Source organism: Rhincodon typus, chromosome 25, assembly GCF_021869965.1.
Source record: "Rhincodon typus isolate 14 chromosome 25, sRhiTyp1.1, whole genome shotgun sequence".
Classification (NCBI taxonomy): domain Eukaryota; kingdom Metazoa; phylum Chordata; class Chondrichthyes; order Orectolobiformes; family Rhincodontidae; genus Rhincodon; species Rhincodon typus.
In genome coordinates this window covers 17499166-17510618 of record NC_063356.1, presented here as the reverse complement: position 1 = coordinate 17510618, position 11453 = coordinate 17499166, and the positions used below count along the sequence as shown (strand labels likewise).

The window sequence follows — 11453 nt, the reverse complement described above, 5'->3', positions numbered from 1 at the left end:
TATGTCAGTGATAACATTTACAGAATAAGAAATTCTGCTAAGCATGCTGGGATTTGCCCTCCGATTACAGACTTAAACTAGAAGCTTGAAAAGCACTGCAGATCTAAGCTCTGTAGTATGAGCTTTAAATTGCTTCGGAAGCAATAGTAACAGGAAGATTTGTTCTTTTTTTAGCTGAGATTTTTTTCCCCTCTGTTTTCAGACAATTATTAACGAGATTAATAAGTCATGTTTTCCTTCTGTGCATTTTGTACAATGATCTAAATGTGAGGATTTGAGACCTTTTGTATGAAATAGTTTGCCAACTGTAAATACAATGTTAAAAATTTATTCAAAATGAGATTCAGTACTGACAGTACATGTCAACAAAACTTAACTCTTCAATGGCATTTAGTGAATTGAAAATGATTATGGATTAACTTTGGAATCTGACATTGGGGAAATAAAAATTATTTCTTGATGCCTCCCCCTCTTGATCCTAAATCGCATTATTTTTAAATTGTACCCCTGGTTCTAGACTCTCCAACCAGGGGAAATGTCTTGCCTGTATTTACCCTGAGGTTACCTTTCATTCTTTGAAACTTTAGAGAATACAGGCCCAGTTTGCCCAATCTCTTTTCATGGACAGTTCCACCATCTCGGGAACAAGCCTGATGACCCTTCATTGCATTCCCTGTAGAGTAATAAGATCTTTCCTAAGATAAGGAGACCAAAACTGCACACAGTACTCCAGGTGTGTTTGAACCAACCTTTTGCGCAGTTGCTACTAGACTTCACAACTCCTCACTAAAGCAATTAGTTTGCACCTTTTATGAATAAATACAAACATGTTTGTTTCAAAATTTCCAGTTTGTTAGCACCAGCTGCTTCCTCTTCACCATGGACATGCAGTGAGGGCCGATCTGAAGGCTCTGCGTTTCTTCCTTGAAAGAAGGCCTGAACTGTACCTGGCCACCGTCACCTCCCTCCACCTGGCCAACCTTGTCCTCACTTTGACCAACTTCTCTTTTAACTCTTCCTGCTTTCTTCAGGTCAAAGATGAGGCCATGGGCTCCAGCTATGTCTGTCTCCTTAGGTATGTGAAACATTCCTTGTTCCGGTCCTACTAGGATCCCTCCCCACAGCTTTCTCCGATATGTGGATGATATAATACTGCTCCCCTCTCCTGCCTAGAATTGGAAAAGTGTATTAATTTTGCTTGCAATTTCCATTCCGCTGTCACACTCACCTGGTCCATCTCTGACTTCTCTCTTCCCTTCCTCAACATTAGTTTCTGGTGTTTGGGGATAGACTGGTCCCTGATATCAATTATAAACTCATTGACGTCCTCAGTTACCTTGACTATACATCCTCACAAGGTACCTCCTGCAAGAACGCCATTACGTTTTTCCAGTTTCTTTCATCTGTTCTGACAAATGGTGGGTGGGAGGCTGCTCCGAAAGATCCAGTTTTTGTTTTCTTCAGCTGAGGATTCGCTATGCTGTGGTTGACCTGGCTGACAGCTGTGACTGACCTATTTTCCACACTTCTGCCTTCACCCTTTCTGTTTCTGCAGCAAGTCTGTTTTCGCTCTTTTTGTTTCAATAGTTAGAAGAGAGTAAAAAGTGTAAACAGTAACCTGTGGTGAAAGAGCTGATTTCAGGTTGACTTTAAATAAACTTATTTACAAAGCTGTTGCTATATTGTGTATAACAGGAGTATAAATGTTTTAAGAACTCTGTAGGAGGGGTAGAATGAAATGTTAGATTAGCACCAGCAGAATGTAAAGGAAAACTTTCGCTTGACATTTACTTTACATGAATGCAGGTTGCCCCCAACTCGGTTCATCTCTTCCAGCATTCTTCCTCATCCTCGTAGATATCAGCATTCCATTTTGTATCCCTTATGAGTTGGGAATGGAGAAGGACATGTTGTGTGTGGAAAATCCAAGAAGAATGGAATAGCAGTTTTTTTTTTTTTGTCAGGTGCAGGGCTAGAAAAGATTGAGAAGAATTTACATATGGATTATCTTGCATTTATCTTGCATGTACAGCAAACAGTTGGAGGTTTAAAAAAACCAATGATATGTTCATATTTAATATGACAATGGTGTGTGAGAGTAAGAAAGTCTTGCAATATGGCAAGACTAGGTATCTTTTAGTACTGTGTGCAGTATTAATATTCCTACCAAAGAAAGGAGTTTTTTTTTTTTAAAATTCATTTGTGGGATTTGGGTGTCCCTGGCTAGGTTAGCATTTATTGCCCATCCCAAGTTGCCTTTGAGAAGGTGGTGGTGAGCTGGCTTCTTGAACTGCTGCAATCCACTTGCTATAGGTTGACCCACAATGCCATTTGAAAGGGAATTCTTGGATTTTGATCCAGTGACAGTGAAAGAATGGCGATTATATTTCCAAGTCAGGATGGTGAGTGGCTTGGAGGGGAACATGAACATAAGAACTAGGAGCAGGAGTAGGCCATCTGACCCCTCGAGCCTCCCCCGCCATTTAATAAGATCATGGCTGATCTTTTTGAGACTCAGCTCCACTTACCCGCCCACACACCATAACCCTTAATTCCTTTACTGTTCAAAAATTTATCTAGCCTTGCCTTAAAAACGTTCAGCAAGGTAGCTTCAACCGCTTCACTGAGCAGGGAATTCCACAGATTCACAACTCTTTGGGTGAAGAAGTTCCTCCTGACCTCAGTCCTACATCTGCTTCCCTTTATTTTGAGGCGATGCCCTCTAGTCCTAGTTTCACTTGCTAGCAGAAACAACCTCCCTGCCTCCACCTTATCTATTCCCTTCATAATCTTGTATGTTTCTATAAGATCTCCCCTCATACTTCTGAATTCCAATGAGTATAATCTCAGTCTACTCAGTCTCTCCTCATAATCCAACCCTCTCAACTCTGGAATCAACTGAGTGAATCTCCTCTGCGCCCCCTCCAGTGCTAGTATATCCCTTCTCAAGTAAGGAGACAAAAACTGCACACAGTACTCCAGGTGTGGCCTCACCAGGACCCTATACAGCTGCAGCTTAGCCTCCCTGTTTTTAAACTCCATCCCTCTAGCAATGACAGACAAAATTCCATTTGCCTTTTTAATTACCTGCTGCACCTGCAATCCTACTTTTAGCGATTCATGCACAAGGACACCCAAGTCCCTCTGCACAGCAGCGTGCTGCAATTTTTTTACCATTTAAAACATAGTCCATTTTGCTGTTATTCCTACCAAAATGGATGACCTCACACTTATCAACATTGTACTCCATCTGCCAGACCTTTGCCCACTCACTTTGAAAGTCTGCAGAGGGATATAGATAGTCTGTGTCTTCTGCACACTTTGCTCTACCACTCACCTTAGTGTCATCTGCAAATTTTGACACACCACACTTAGTCCCCAACTCCAAATCATCTATGTAAATTGTAAACAATTGTGAAGTTGGTGGTCTTTCCATGTATCTGCTGCTCTTGTCCTTCTAGATGGAGGTGGTCGTGAGTTTGGAAGGTCTGAGGATCTTTCGTGAATTTCTGCAGTGCATCCTTTAGATAGTAGCAACCATGTTCAGTACATGGTTGCTGGTGGGGAGTGACTGCTTGTAGATGTAATGCCAGTCAAGCGGGCTGCTTTGTCCTGGATGATGTCAAGCTTCTTGAGGACAGTTGGAGCTGCATTCATTTAAGGCATGTAGGGAGTATTCTATCACACTGCTGACTTGTGCCTTGTGATGGTGGACAGGCTTTGGGCAGTCAGGAGGTGAGTTACTCGCTGCAGTATTCCTAGCCTCTGATATGCTCTTGTAGCCACTGTGTTTATATGGTGAGTCCAGTTGAGTCTTTGGTCAATGATAACCCCCAGGATGTTGATAGTAGGGGATTTCAGTGATGGTAACAGCATTGAATGTCAAGGGACAGTGGTTAGTTCGTCTCTTAATGATGATGGTCATAGTCTGATATTTGTGTGGTGCAAATGTCACTTACTACTTATCAGCTGAAGCCTGGACATTGTCCAGATCCTGTAGCATTTGAACATGGACTGCTTCAGTATCTGAGGAATCGCAAAAGGTGCTGAACATTGTGCAATCATCAGCGAACATCCCCACTGCTGACCTTATGATGCAGTGAAGGTCATTGATGGAGCAGCTGAAGTTGGTTGGGCCTAGGACACTACCCTGAGGAACTCCTGCAGAGATGTCCTGGAGCTGAGATAACTGACCTCCAGCAACCATGGCCATCTTCCTATGTGTCAGGTATGATTCCAACTGCCGGAGAGTTTGCTCTCCCCCTCCCCTCAACCGATATACATTGATTCCAGGTTTCCTTTAGAAAGGAAAATGGCAAAGATTTGCTTAATTGATTCCTGAAATGAGGACAGTCTTGTATTGGACAGTGGAACTTTCATTTTGTCATGTGATAGAGGTGTTACTGGCTGGTCAAACATTCATTGCCCATCCCTTGTTGGCCTAGAGGAGGTAGTGGTGAACTTCCTTCTTGACCCACTGCAGTCCACTTGCTGTAGATTGTCCTCATGGCATTGCGGGACTAAGTTCCAGGACTTTGACCCAGCAATACTGAAGGAATAGTGATATATTTCCACATCATGATGGTGAGTGGCTTGGAGGGGAGCTTCCAAGTCTTTGCTGCCTTGATGTCAGTCCTGACGGAGGATTTCAGCCTGAAATGTTGACTGTCCTGCTCCTCAGATGCTGTCTGACTGACTGTGCTTTTCCAACTCCACATTTATGGTGTCTATCTGCTGCTCTTGGCCTCTGAAATGGAAATGGACCTGCTTGGAAGGACTCAGCCCTGAGGAACTCCTCCAGAGATGTCATGGACCTGAGATGACTGACCCCCCCCCCAACAACCACAACCACAACCATCTTCCTATGTGCTAGGTATGACTCCCCATTCAGCAGACAGTTATTCCCCAATTCCCATTGACTCCAATTTTCACAAGACTCCTTGATGCCACACATGGTCAAATGTGGCTTTAACGTCAAGGGCTGTTATGATCACCTTACCTCTTTATGTTCAGGATAAAATCTAAAATCTGGTTTCAGATAAATATTGCACTGTCATTTACTTTCACCACCTACAGCACGGCACAAAAGGGACTCTGAAGTGTCAAAAGAATCTCAACATTAGAAAGCAGGTTGGTATCTGTATTCATTAAATACTTGGTAACCTTCATGTTTGAACCAAAGGCTGTAATGAGGTCAAGAACTGAGTTGCTTTGGCAGAACACAAACTGGGCATCATTGGGCAGTTTTCCATAGTGATGGGTAAATGCTAGTGTTGCAGTTGTTTTGGAATAGCTTGGCTAGAGGTCTGGCAAGTTTTGAAGCACAAGTCTTTAGTATAACTGCAGGAATGTTGTCAGGATGCATAGCCTTGCAGTACTCGGTGTGTCCAACCATTTCTTGACATCATATTGGAGTAAACAGAACTGCCCTTGCCCCCACAACAAAACTGCTGCTGCCAAATTCACCCCTGTCCCTTCCAGAATGTGTAGCCATCTTCCCAGTGCTTGTAAGCAGCACAATAAATACATTTGCACGTCCTCCAAATCCAGCTCTGCCAATGGTCCCTTAAAAAAAAGTTTTTAACTTTTGAGCTAGAATCTAAATAAGGCAGAACTATGACTTATCAACACATGTAGTCCACCCAGTATATTTGGAACTGGAATATCTTTTCTTGTCATCAGATTTTGCATTTTCCACATGCAAATAGTCCTACAGCTTGTCCCTAACAATTGTCTTGTGATTTTAAAACCCATTCCTGTGTCAGTGTCCAACAATTTTTTTTGGTGCACACTCCTTGCTGTAAAACAGTATTTCCTGTGAATTACTGGGAGTAAACTCATGGGAAATCTGCAGATAAGAAATGTGTCAACTGGTTTATATTTATTTGAATGAATTTTTAGTTTAAAGCTCTCAGTGCTTAAAATAATGTTTCACCCTTGTGTTTTCTCTAAGTTTGCCACGTATTTAATGAATACAGATACCAACCTGCTTTCTAATGTTATGAGATTCTTTTGACACTTCAAAGTCCCTTTTTTGTGCAGTGCTGTAGGTGGTGAAAGTAAATGACAGTGCAATATTTATCTGAAACCAGATTTTAGATTTTATTCTACACAATCGTAGTTTTTTCCAAACTCTGTGCAGAATGATATCAATTTAGGAATTCTATTATACTATCTGTAGATTTCAATCTCAACAACTAAGGAGTTTGCAAACATTGTTAAATTATTATAATTTAGTACAAAACAAATTTTAAGTAAAGTCTAATTGAAGAGAAGTTTTTTTAAGAGCAAACACAAAAGGCTTGTTTTTTTTTTTCTCCCCAGCTCCATTGGGCCTGGGATTGGAGGCTGGAAAGTATTAATAATGTGGTACTGCTTGACTACATGCTAGATCCCCAACTCCATTCCACCACAAGTCGTTACTGCTGAGGTGAGATGGAGATGACTGCAGGGCTAATCGCCTGTACGTGGTTGTGCCAATCCAACTTGTTAATGTGGCCACTTAATACCAATTAAAGGGAACTAACTGAGGATATCCAAGTGCAGAAAGGAAAGCCTCTAGTACTTGGAAATGAGCGTGCTGGTTGTACTGGACATCTATTGGGAGGTCTTCAAGATGGGTTGGACTAGCATGCCAATGTCTTCACCAGTTTTACTGGTTTTCCTTGCAGATGCCTGCAGGTGGCCATACTCCCTGATTGCAGCAAATGGGGGACAGTGTTGAAGGCAGACCTAGAGGCCCATCAGTGTCTGTCTGGGTGCAATTGTTAATATTTGAATGGTTGGAGGGAGAGATCACCTGCATCCCCAAAGGATTTCCCTCCATTTCCACACCGCCTCCCCCACCCCCAGCTTCAGAAGCCAATGATCCTAGTGGGACAAGCACAATTCCTGACTTTATTGCTTTGTTTTTAAACTGCAGCTTCGTTACAAATCCAAATCTTCAGAGATGCAATATGAAAATTGCTGCTTAAATGCACAGTCATGACTGAAGCTGACTCTGGACTGAAGTGGAAGGAGATTTTAAAGAAACAATCTTGCCATAATAAGCACAAGATATGACCAGATTTTTAACTCCAGCCCAGCTGGAAGGTGAAGCTGAGTGTGTCTCTCTCCCTCCCTCCTTACATAGGTGCAGAAATGCTGATCACAGGAGCTTTTGTCGGATAAAGGAAAAAGAAATGTCTGTTGCGCTCAAAGCAACAAAAATATTGCATCTAATGGGATTTGCAAGAGTGCTCGCTGTCCTTGAATATATAAATATCAAGATATGAGGCCTCTCAAAAATTCAAACATGATCACTCATAAGAAAGATTCTATTCCTTCCATAAACATGAAACATAACATTTTTGCAAGCACTGTTATGAACATATGGATTAGGAGCAGGCCATGTAATAGTCCGTTTACCTGCGTGTACAAGCTCCATCAATCAGTAAGATCATGGCTGATCAGATTATGATTTCAACTCCACTTTCCGTCCTTGATACCCTTGTTAATAAGACAGTCTGACTAGATAGATTCTTTGGAGTCATACTGCACGGAAACAGGTTCCTCAGTCCAACTCATCCCCACAGATCTGACATTCCAATCTGACCTAGTCCCATTTGCCAGCATTTGGCCCATATCCCTCTTACGCCCTTCCTACTCGTATACCCATCCAGATACCTTTTTAAATGTTGTAACTGTATCTAACTTCACCACTTTCTCTGGCAGTTCATTCCATACACTCACCATTCTCTGTGTGGGGGGAGGAGAAAAATTACCCCTCCGGTCCTTTTTTTTTTAAATCTTTCCCCTCTCACCTTAAACCTGTGCACTCTAGTTCTGTTCTCCCCCACCCTAGGGGAAAAGACAATAGTTATTCACCCTATCCATTTCATCATGATTTTATAAAACCCCAATAAGGTCACCCCTCAGTCTCGAACACTCCGGTCGGGGAATGTGGTAAGCTCCAGCCTATTCAGCCCCTCCCTATTTCTCAAATTTTCCAGTCCCGGCAACATCGTTGTAAATCTCTTCTGCACCCTCAAGTTTAACATCATCCTTCCTACAGAATTGTATGCAGTATTCTAAAATACCAATTGTCCTGTACAACCACAATATGACATCCCAACTCCTATACTCAGTGCTATGACCAATGAAGGTAGGCATACCAAATGCCTTCTTCACCACCCTGTCTATCTGCAACTCCACTTTCAAGGAACTGTGCACCTGCATTCCTAGGTCTCTTTGTTCAGCAACACACCCCATGGCTCTACCATTCATTGTACAAGTCCTGCCCTGGTTTGTCTTACCAAAATGTAGCACTTCACATTAGTCTAAATTAAACTCCATCTGCCACTCTTCAGCCCATCTGATCAAGGCCCCATTGTACTCTGCGATAATCTTCTTCACTGTCCACTACACCACCTTTTTGGTGTCATCTGCTAACTTACTTCCTGTGCCTTAAATGTTTAGTGAACCTGTCCCTCTTCCATTTCTTGGGGACAGGTCTGGGGATAAACTCATGATGCTCAGAATTCCTTTTTTAACTGTGTTCTACCTTTCTAACAAAAGGAAATATCCTTTCAGCACCCAGCCTGTCATGTTTCCTCAGGACCACCTCACACTAAGAGGACCTTTTTAACCTTTGAACAAGGAATGTATCAGCTTGTGGAATGATCCAAATAGCTTTACTTTCAAAGTGACTGGTGATGGTCTCAATAGATATTGAAGACTGCTGCCTGAAAAGCACTCTAGGTAAAATGTTCTTATTTTGATTCGGTGGTTTGTTAAGGGAAATCTATTCCGTCCACTGTGGCTCCAAGCACCTATTTTTTTCAGATAGTCATCTGCTCTGTACTTCTTTCATTATACAGTAGGGCTGTTGGGCCTACCTTGGATGATGCTGCCAGAGAGGTGATGTGCTTGGCAATGCTGGCATCTTGAGGCGTTCACACCACTAGTGCCATGTTTGAAGACAGGCTCCATACAACTTCAGATGTTGCAAGCCAGGAATGACTTCTCACATTGTGGTGCTTGAGCCTCAACCTTCAGGACATGGCCCAGAGGCAAGGAGAACTTACTTCCCACTTCAGGCAGGAATGTAGAAATCTTAGACAGGATGGGGGGAGGAAGACTGTCCTTTTTCCAACTGACTACTACAGGAGTCCACACCATCAGACACATCCAGCCTGGGTCAGTGCTACACTCTGGTTGGATCAAGGTGCCTAGCAGTGTAGAAAGAAAGTCAGCACTCTGCATGGACGTGTGTTCAACTTTCTCTTTGTTACCGTGCACTTTCAGGACCATCACTCACTCATTGCACACAATGCTCACCAAGGTTCATGGACTTCAACATTCTTTTTGCATCATGTCCACTCAATGTCTCCTGTTTGCCTCAACCTCCCAAACAGTTAAACCTTTCTACCCCGTGTTTCATACTCCCCCATTGGAGACACTTCACTACCTCTGCCCTTTTGTCTCATTACAGAAAACTGACCTGTGCTATAAATGCTATCTCTGCAGTACTCTGATATATCTTGACCAGCAGGACTGACCATAAACCAACACCCTCACTAGAAAAACACATGCCTGTATTCTTGTGGGACTAAGTGCCTAGCTGACTGTGGTGGCACCTCCTGATCATAGTACTCCTTTACCTGACTAGGGACTGCCTCCTTTAGTTTTCACAGCAAAGTGTTTGCAGTATAAGCTGCTGACATTGCACAGTGCTACGCAGTAACATATTCAACCATTAGCTATTTTGTGATCCCCACCTTGACAAGCTGCCTGTCTTTCCCTGTGCAATGCTAGCCACAGAGTTAGTGCTGAGGTCAGTGAGTGTGCACTAAGAATGTAATATGAAGTAAATGCAGGCTGGCACAATGTGAGAGAATGCTAAGAGCCCCTAGATACATCCTGTGTAGGTGCATGCGATGCATGTGTGTCCTGTGTGCTAGATGACCTGAAATGTTAACTGTGTGTCTCTCTTCTGTCCATAGACGCTGCCAGACAGGCTGAGTTTCTCCAGCATTTTCTACCCTTTATTGTAAGTCATTGAAGGCAGTGGGCAGATAAGCACATGGTCCTTTCATTATTCACTGTAAAACAGCAATGTATATGTCCTCAACTGTCTGGGGAAAAGCAAAGCTCTTCAGTTCTAAGCAATGTCACCCAGAGAACAAAAATCTGAAGTCAAACTATCCTCATTAGTGAGCTTTTGACTTCTCGTGATCAGTGTTTTGGATTTGGATCATTTAGTAGACACCTGGACCTGGATTTTTAGGCACTGCTGGGAGCAGAGGTGCATCGGTGCTTAAGAGTGCCCCAGTGTATTGGCTCCTTGACCCTACCTTTCCTCTGGGCCCTTTTGTTTTTAATTATTTGCAGAGATGGAGTGGGATTCATCAGGGTTACCTGCCTATACATGGCAGATGGCTGATCTTGGTAAATGCACATTTTTTTTGCTTTCTTCTCAAAATAAAGGAGCTTAAGTATTTAACTCTGGACACATCTCACCAAATGTTTCAGTCTGTCTTCATATGATCAGAGAAGCATGCTTCCTGGAATATGTGAAGTGATCAGTGTTAAGTCCATATACAAGAAAGCCTTATTGTCATGCCTTGTGGATTATGCTGCATATAGAATGCTTAGTGCACTTAAATGCAGCAGTGCTAGTCTCTGACTTCAGAGAATGTTTAAAGCAAGTTTCATTATACTCATGTAACCTTGTAACAGTAGGCCTCAAACTGGAATGTGATAAATGCTCATGTATCTATGTATAGTTAGAGAAAAAAAATCTGTACCTAATTGTGGGTATTGCACTGATCAACTTGCTGATAGTAAAGTAAATTTGCCTCTGTATTCTCCTGTCGACCTATCATTTGTAAATTCCAGTGTTCATACTTCTAATGGATTCAACTGCACGAATGTCTATGCTGCAGTAAACACTCACTTGTCACTGAAATCAATGCCATAAATGAGATGGTATAATTGCAGCATAGGAAGTGTCCATTGTAAATGTAGACTTCGAAGTTGCTTTTAAGGGTAGAAGATAAAACCTTGAAGTGGGGATTAAATTGTATCTTTATTGCCAGGTTTAAATATTCTTCATCCTCCAACCGGTTTGTCGCGAAGACGACATTTAAGTCTTTCTTTGTGAGAGATCGAGGAACGATAAAAGCATAAAAATGCAATAGAATGTCCAAACAGGGATTTCTTTCTTCTGCACTCACTGGCCCAGTTTGGTTGTGTCCATGTACAATGTTATGGACTGTCAATTCGTGGATTATCTCTATTTCATTGAAAAGTGCCAGTTTGTTATGTACCTAACAAACAATAAGGACCACAGCTCTGATCTTTGTGTTGTGCTGCTGGTCACCGGTTCCAAACACACAAACAACCCTCCACCAGCCCATTCTGCCTCCTGATTATTGACCCATTTTGCCAATTTGCCTTGGATCCCATGAACT

At 42.4% G+C, this 11453-nt stretch overlaps 1 long non-coding RNA gene across 1 annotated transcript; it reads left to right on the top strand.

Moving 5' to 3' along the window:
• Positions 1–4682: 4682 nt before the first annotated feature.
• On the top strand, positions 4683–10845 carry LOC125486054. Its single transcript, XR_007264728.1, has 2 exons — positions 4683–4873; positions 6325–10845. It is a non-coding gene; the product is annotated as an uncharacterized LOC125486054 (long non-coding RNA).
• The last annotated feature ends 608 nt before the right edge of the window (positions 10846–11453 follow it).